The following is a 7,714-nucleotide window of genomic DNA, read 5'->3' on the forward strand; positions in this document are numbered from 1 at the left end:
TTTGGGTGATGGATGAGGCTTCAGAACACAGCTTAATTAAGTCTTGCCAGACAGAGAACCAAGATAAATCCAAAACTTGCATTTCCACCGACTTGTGGCTGTGATTCAGATATTCTAAAATATTCTTTAAAAAGTGGCTTGTCAGGGCATCATAAACTGTTGAACTAAAACCCAGAGAAATGGATCTTTGCCTTACCAATCAGAAATAGGAGAGCAGAGGATTTTCTGCCAGGTCTCTCCCTGTTCTCTAAAATAGGAGCATGGGGAGTTTGCACACAGAAGTCACCACTCTGCAGCAGGCCATGCTCAGAGTTTGTGCTTTAAAACCGAGTGACAAAAGGCAAAGAACTCTCACTAAAGGTCCCCATCGCCTCCCATTCTCTCAGCAGCTCCACATGCAGCATCTCTGTGGCACTCCTGTCCCCTCCTTGCTCCCTGCAGGGCAGGGCAGCAGCTGCCCCTGCCCGAGCAAATCCTCCTCTCAATTCCTCCTCCAGCCCCGAGGAATCTGCAGCTGCCCAGGGAACAGGAATATCTGGGAAGGGCCCAAAGACACATCTCAGTTCAAAGGCAGCATTGTCTACAGCTGGGGAACAAAAAATCTGAGGAAGTGGTTTGTCACACAGCAGTGCACACAATGAAAATTCTCCTTTCAGAATTTCACCTTCATTTGCTTTTTACAGCACAGGGAGATGAAGCAACATGGTATTTGGTGAGAAGACACAGAAAAATCTTCTTTAATGACTGGAATTCACCCCACCAACTACTAAAAGACCTTTCTGACACACAGGCTGCACTCTGCATCTTATAAAGCACTGGGTGAGCTGTAACTACATAAATTTACCTCCTCAGTGAGGCAGAATGTACTGATATAACCTTTTAATTTATTTTTTTTAACAAGGTTTTACTTTGCAGCTGGGTAGGAAGCTGGGCTGAGCCAGAGTTCTCCATTAACTGGGAACCTGGTCATATGCATTGGGGCTTTTAAATGAAAATTTTAAAATGCTGAGAGCCCACAGCACCTCTGCATATCAGCACAGCACTCCCAGTGTCCCCATGCAGCCCAGCCCCAGCAGAGGTCACTGCTGGCACAGGGATTGCTGCCCCATCCCCAGCCCCCGTGTCACAGACATCCTTTCACTAAAAATCCTCTCTTGGGATTTTTTCCTTCTGAGGAGAAGGAAACCAAAATGTAAGTAATAGTTATCCGCTGCTGTAGAATGCATCAAGTGTGTCTGTGATTGGACCATCAAAAAGTGTCTCAGGCTGCAGAGGTGGCACAGGAATTCCAGCCAGCAGCCCTCAGAAGAAAAGCCACCAGCAATGAGAATTTTTTTTTTTTTCCAGGCAGAATGTAATTAGTGGCACTGCTGGAACCCAGCCAGCAGCAATCAATGGATTAAAGGATGCTCAGAGTGTTGTGATAGTCATTAATTTCAAATTTAAATTAGGGGGATTAATATGGGATATTCCTTCACGCTGTGGCTGTGTGGAGAAAAATTAAGATATTAATATTGTGCATTCCACAACGAAACAGAGCATGCCACCAACAAACAGCAAAAGTGACATTTAGGACCTGGCCATGCATGGAGGGAGGGGTGGCAGAGGGCATTCACACAGAATGCAAAGAGGTGCCCTTGCTCTGATCTTTGTGCCATTTTCAACGATATTTCTCCAACATTCTCATTATCTATAACAGCAAGGTGTGGACTGCACCTCTTCCATTCAGTAGTTAGGAAACAGGCCAAACGTTAGGAATTTTGGGGTACAGATTTAGTGCCAACCCAATCCCCTGTGCAAGGCACGGGGCTGCCCACAGGTGTGGTTTCAGCACAGGTGAGACAGAAAAGCTGAGAACGAGAGCCAAAGGGTGGAGAAAGGTCATGATAAACCACGCCAGGTGTTTCATGCAAGGGATTTGGAACAGAAGAAGGGCAGGGCAGGAAAAGGACAGCTCTGCACAGGAAAGGTGCAGGAATAGGACAGCCCTGATGCAGGGAAAGGTGCAGGAAAAGGACAGCCCTGATGCAGGGAAAGGGGCAGGAAAAGGAGAGCTCTGCACAGGAAAGGTGCAGGAATAGGACAGCCCTGATGCAGGGAAAGGGGCAGGAAAAGGAGAGCTCTGCACAGGAAAGGTGCAGGAATAGGACAGCCCTGATGCAGGGAAAGGTGCAGGAATAGGACAGCCCTGATGCAGGGAAAGGTGCAGGAAAAGGAGAGCTCTGCACAGGAAAGGTGCAGCAGAGCCCTCCAGAGGCACTCGGGAAGGACAAATAAAGACCAAAACTTGCAGTTCGTCTTCTCCTCCTCTCCTCTGTGGGGCACTGGCATCCCGTGGCACCGCTGCAGCTCCTGCCCAAGCCCAACAATGTGCAGCACTTCTAGGGCAGTATACTTGCTGATTGCTTCCTCGACTATTGCTCACAACAACCAGCTAAGACACTGCCAAAGAAACACTCACAGCTGGCACCAGGGAGCCGGGGCAGGGGTGAATCCTCCTCTCTCCTCACTCACACAGGGCCAGGGGCTGGGGACAAGCACACAGTCAGGGGAGCAGCTGCAGCAGCGCTGAAGGAAAAGCTTTAAAGGGAGAAGAAACTCATAAATCAACAGTTGTCCTGTCCCTCACCCCCAAACCTTGGTTAGGGCCTCTAAAAACTACCAATATTAACAAGATAAGCACAGCTGGCTCGTCTGTAATCTGTATTTGTCTCAATGAGCTCCCAGGTCTCCCACACCACCATTCAGGCGAGACAGTGGAACAATAAAGTATTTCCAAATGCTGAATAATAGTTCAAGATATACAAACCTGTTTGGAGCGTTGGAGTGCTCAGTGCACTGCACAGGGGGCACAGAAAGAGAATTCACTGGGGCACCGAGGAGAGAGGCACCAATGCTCACCTGTCCAGGGCACTTCGTGTCACACACTGCACAGGCTCCGGGTGATCCAGCATTCCTCAGCTCCTGGAAGAACAGGACCATGTGAGAAGACAGCCTGCAGGACAGAGGAGCTGCTTCCCCTCTCCCCACAGGCTCAGGAGCAGCCAGGGATTGCCCAAGGGCCTCTTGTGCAACACCTGAGAGCAAAGGTGCTGCTCAGGAGCAGCCCCAGCACACCTCACCTGGGATCCTCAGGCTGCACAGCCTCCATCCCCCTCCCACAGCACCCAGTTCCAAACTCCAAAGGCTCCAGAGTCTGCTCTGTGTGCAGATAGCAAGGCAGAGGGAGCTGGGACTCAAGGCAGAGGGAGTTGACACTCTGGGCTCTCATTTGCTCACAGCGAAATTAAATTTCCTCTGCACCAGGGTATCAAACCTTGCCATCCTCAGGGCTGAGCACTCAGGCTGCAGGGCAGGTGTCAAACCCCACATCCAGGCTCTCCCATGGGCAGGATCTGGGAGCAGGTGTTTCTACAGAGATCAAACACAGAGCTGGTGTGTCGCAGACATCTCTTTGTGAAAATCTCTGTCCGGTGGCCACGAGAGCACCTTTGTGCCACCCAGAACGTGTTTTACATGCCCAGAACGTGTTTCACACCTTGGTGCACGGGCTTGGAGCATGATCCCTTCCCTTTACACCACTCCCTCCCTGGCTCTCAGCCAGCTCAGATAAAGCAGACTGAGCCCAAAGGTTCGAGCAGGAGCCAAAATGTTCTGCCAGAGCTGCTCTGTGCTCCCCTGTCAGGCACCAGCGCTGCCCACACTGCCCTGTTGAGGGTATTTGGGGAGCTCCCAGCTCCACCAGCAGCTGAGCAGAGCTGTGAATTGCCAGAGCTGTGAATTGTGGTGCAGACAGCATCACCCTGCAGCCCTGGGTGTGAGCAGAGCCCAGGCCAGGCCAGGCTGGATGCAGGGATGCTCCTGCAAGCAAGGCTGCCCCTGCTCCTGCCAGCCCTGCTCTGCAGAGCCAGGACAGCCTGAGGACAGCAGGCTGGGGCATTCTGCTGACTCAGGAGCTCCAACAGCCTGGGCAGAGTCCAGGCTGCTGCAGCCAGGCAGAGCCAGGGTGACTCACTAACCCAGCACTGCGCACTTGGGCTGGGCTCAGCAGCCAGGTTGGGCTGGGTTTAGGAGCCAGGTTGGGCTGGGTTTAGGAGCCAGGTTGGGCTCAGCAGCCAGGCTGGGCTCTCAGCATCCCACTCCTGCTCCAGCCTGTCAGCCCAAACAAGTTTATCCAAGTCAGGATGTTCCTGCCCCAGCCCCCAGATCCTCTGCTGGGACACAGGATGCTGCCAGGCTGATCCACAGCAGAGATTTTCCTGCCACAAACCCTTTGTTACCTTGCTAGACTCATCCTCCTCCTTCATTAGGGCTCTGAGGGATCTCCGGAGAGCCCCTGGACATGCCTCTCTCCTTTCTTCCAAGGCCAGACCCACCCAATTTTACCTTTATCACTCTCAGGTGCTCCCACACCTTCCCCCCAGCCCAACCCTAACAGAAAAGACCTGGGAGGTGCATTTATCACCTCTGGGAGGTGCATTTATCAGCCCTGGGAGATGCATTTATCACCCCTGGGAGGTGCATTTACCACCCCTGGGAGGTGCATTTACCACCCCTGGGAGGTGCATTTACCACCCCTGGGAGGTGCATTTACAGCTCCCCAGGAGTGCACTGCAATACTGCAGACAAGGAGAGAATCCTGCACCTCAGCTGCTTCCCCTGTGGAGGTGCAGCAGCAGCATCCTTACATCACCAGGGGGAACACCTGCAGGAACTTTTTTAACTCTAATTCCTCAATTTTTTAAACTCTAATTCCTCAATTTTTAAACTCTAATTCCTCTTACCAAAGCCTCCTCTGGTCCACCGGGTGCAGGGTTCTTTTTCCAGGGGGAAGGCTGCCCGGCTCCAGGCAGGCTGGGCATAGGTTGAATGTCTGGTCACTTCTCCCACCATGTATTCAAATGAAAACAAGAAGAAATATATAAACCTGAGAGCTGAATTAGATCCCCACTCTTGCCTAAGCCCCCTCAGCTGAGTCTCTCTTTGGAAACAAAACAACGGCTCGTGTGTTGTGAACTTCTCTCTGTTTGCACTAAGAAATGATCTGTACCAGTTCTGAGAAGATTACTGGTGGTTTACCCTCAAAACACGAGGAAACACTGACCTGCTCACAAAACTGCTTTTGGGAACTCCAAAACACCCTGGCATGTATACACAGCTAATAAATTACCAAACTGACTGTGCAGGTGAGAGGTGGGCTGCTTACAAATGAATGCATTTTATATCAGATACAAAGCATGGGTGGGCCTGCTGTCAGGATAAAGGCAAAGCAGAGCTCTCCTCCCCCAGGTGAGCACTGGAGCTGTGTTATTTATCATTTCCAGCACAAAGGGGAACTGGAGGCACCCCTCTGAGCCAGGTAGCAGCTCTGGGGACAGGATGGACAGGACAGCTTGTACCAAGTGTGACAGGGGAAGGGACAGCTGCCAGCTCCTCAGGAGGAAGGAAAAATCCAGCTTTATATTCCCCCTGTAAACACCTGGCATGACAATGCATCACAGAGAGCCCAATTCCACAGCAATTCGGGGCCTGGCTCACCCAGCATCCCCAAAACTGGACCAGCATCCCCAAAACCGGACCAGCATCCCCAAAACCGGACCAGCATCCCCAAAACCGGACCAACATCCCCAAAACTGGACCAGCATCCCCAAAACCGGACCAGCATCCCCAAAACCAGACCAGCATCCTCAAATCCAGCATGCATCTTCTTCCTGGGATCCCCAAAACCGGAGCAACATCCCCAAATCCAGACCAGCGTCCCCAAATCAAGACCAGCAACCACAGATCCAGACCAGCATCCCCAAATCTGGACCAACATCCCCAAAACCAGACCAGCATCCCCAAATCCAGCATGCAACCGCTTTCTGGGATCCCCCAAAATTGGACCAGCATCCCCAAATCCAGACCAGCATCCCCAAAACCAGTGTGCAACTGCTTCCTGGGATCCCCCAAAACCGGACCAGCATCCCCAAATCTGTACCAGCATCCCCAAAACCGGAGCAGCATCCCCAAATCCAGCGTGCAATTCTGCACGGGGGGATTGAAGGAAAAAGGCGACAGAGGAGGAAGGGGGGAGATAGGAGAAGGAAACATTCCTTACCCTGACACGACAGAGCAGCAGGGCTCGGTCCTTACCGGGGCTCGGTCCTTACCGGGGCTCGGCTCGGCTCCTCCGCCAGGCTCGGTCGGGGCTGCCGCACACACGGAGCCAGAGGCGGGCTCGGGCCCGGACAAGCCCGGACAAGCCCCGGGAAGGCTCCTCCTGAATCTGCCCGGCCGGAGGCAGCGCCAGCCCCGCGGGGATTGCGGGGACAGCATTGCGGGGATTGTGGGGACAAAGGGGACGCAGACATGGAGATGGAGCGGCTCCGGCCACAGCACGGGATTTCTGTCCCAGCTCCTGATTCCTGTCACAGCTCCTGATTCCTGCCCCAGCTCCGGGGCAGGGGAGCTCAGACACCCCCAAGTGCCACACACGGTGCCAAGGACGAATCCAGTGTTCCACTGAGGAGGACCACGTGAGGAGGAGGAAGGTAGGATTCCTGGCAAAGGGATGTCACCCCCAAGTTTGCAATCTGCTCAGAGGCTCCAGGAGCTGGGATCCATCCATCCCTGCATCCATCCATCCATCCATCCATCCATCCACCCATCCATCCATCCATCCCTGCATCCATCATCCATCCATCCCTGCATCCATCATCCATCCATCCATCCATCCATCCATCCATCCATCCATCCATCCATCCATCCATCCATCCATCCATCCATCATCCGTCCGTCCGTCCGTCCGTCCGTCCGTCCGTCCATCCATCCTGCAGCACAACACCCTGGGTGCAGGACCCAGGGCTGGAGCAGCCACCCCAAGCTCACCCCACAGGCTCTGGAGGATTTCCTCTGCCCGTCCATGAAGCCCCTGTCCCAAAAGGCTCCCCCTGTCCCCCAGCACTGGCTGTTAGAAGTGCAGGCTGTGCAATGAGGGAGGTGAAGGCACCTGAATGATCCGCCCCACTGCAGCCTGAGCCTGGCATTGCTGCCCCTGCAGCTGCTCCTGCTGCTCTGCTGGCAGCAGAGAGGGGACAGGGGCTGGGACATTCACAGCTGAACTGGAGCAGCAGCACAGGACAAGCCCTCAGCTGCCAGGAACCTGCTGACTGGAAAGCTCAAATGCAGCTGCAGCCCTGCTCAGCTGCCCTGCAGATCCCTGTGGCGCCCCTGCTGCGGCCATGCACGGCTGCACACACACCTTGCAGAGGCTGATCACACATTATGAGATGGCACAGAGGCTCTGCGGCCGCACAGGTGTGCCCAGAGCAGGGTGACAGGACCGGGGAGCCCCAGGGTCTCTGCACAAGCTTCCCCAGAGCACTGCAGGTGGAGCAGCCCGTGGACATTTCCCCGGGCAGAGACTTCTGTGTGCAGAGACAGCAAACAGAAGGGTCGGCACAAGGACCCGAGCAGCCCAGGCACAGAGCCGGGGATGGTGCTCCAGGCACGAGTGTGCTCCCAGGGAAGCATCAGCTGCTCACACTCCTGTCAGTGCCCTCCTCCCTCTGCGCTCTGGTCCTGCTCAGACATGAACCATCGCAAGAGGAGGGGTTTGTTCCTGGCAGTGCAGGTGCATCTCAACACCTGGCACATCTGGCTGCTGCCCTGTTAGACAGGATTGGAGCACTGGGGGACTGACACTGAATTCCACTGGGCTGCAAAGCCCAAA

The 7,714-nt window shown here is 54.0% G+C and overlaps 1 long non-coding RNA gene across 1 annotated transcript; it reads right to left on the bottom strand.

Annotated features, from left to right (window-relative positions):
- Positions 1–644: 644 nt before the first annotated feature.
- LOC134429619 (uncharacterized) lies at positions 645–4,891 on the bottom strand. Its single transcript, XR_010030627.1, has 3 exons — positions 4,785–4,891; positions 2,902–2,964; positions 645–2,442 (listed from the first exon to the last, which is right to left on the bottom strand). It is a non-coding gene; the product is annotated as an uncharacterized LOC134429619 (long non-coding RNA).
- Positions 4,892–7,714: the final 2,823 nt, after the last annotated feature.

The sequence above is a fragment of the Melospiza melodia genome, chromosome 26 (assembly GCF_035770615.1).
Source record: "Melospiza melodia melodia isolate bMelMel2 chromosome 26, bMelMel2.pri, whole genome shotgun sequence".
Lineage (NCBI taxonomy): Eukaryota > Metazoa > Chordata > Aves > Passeriformes > Passerellidae > Melospiza > Melospiza melodia.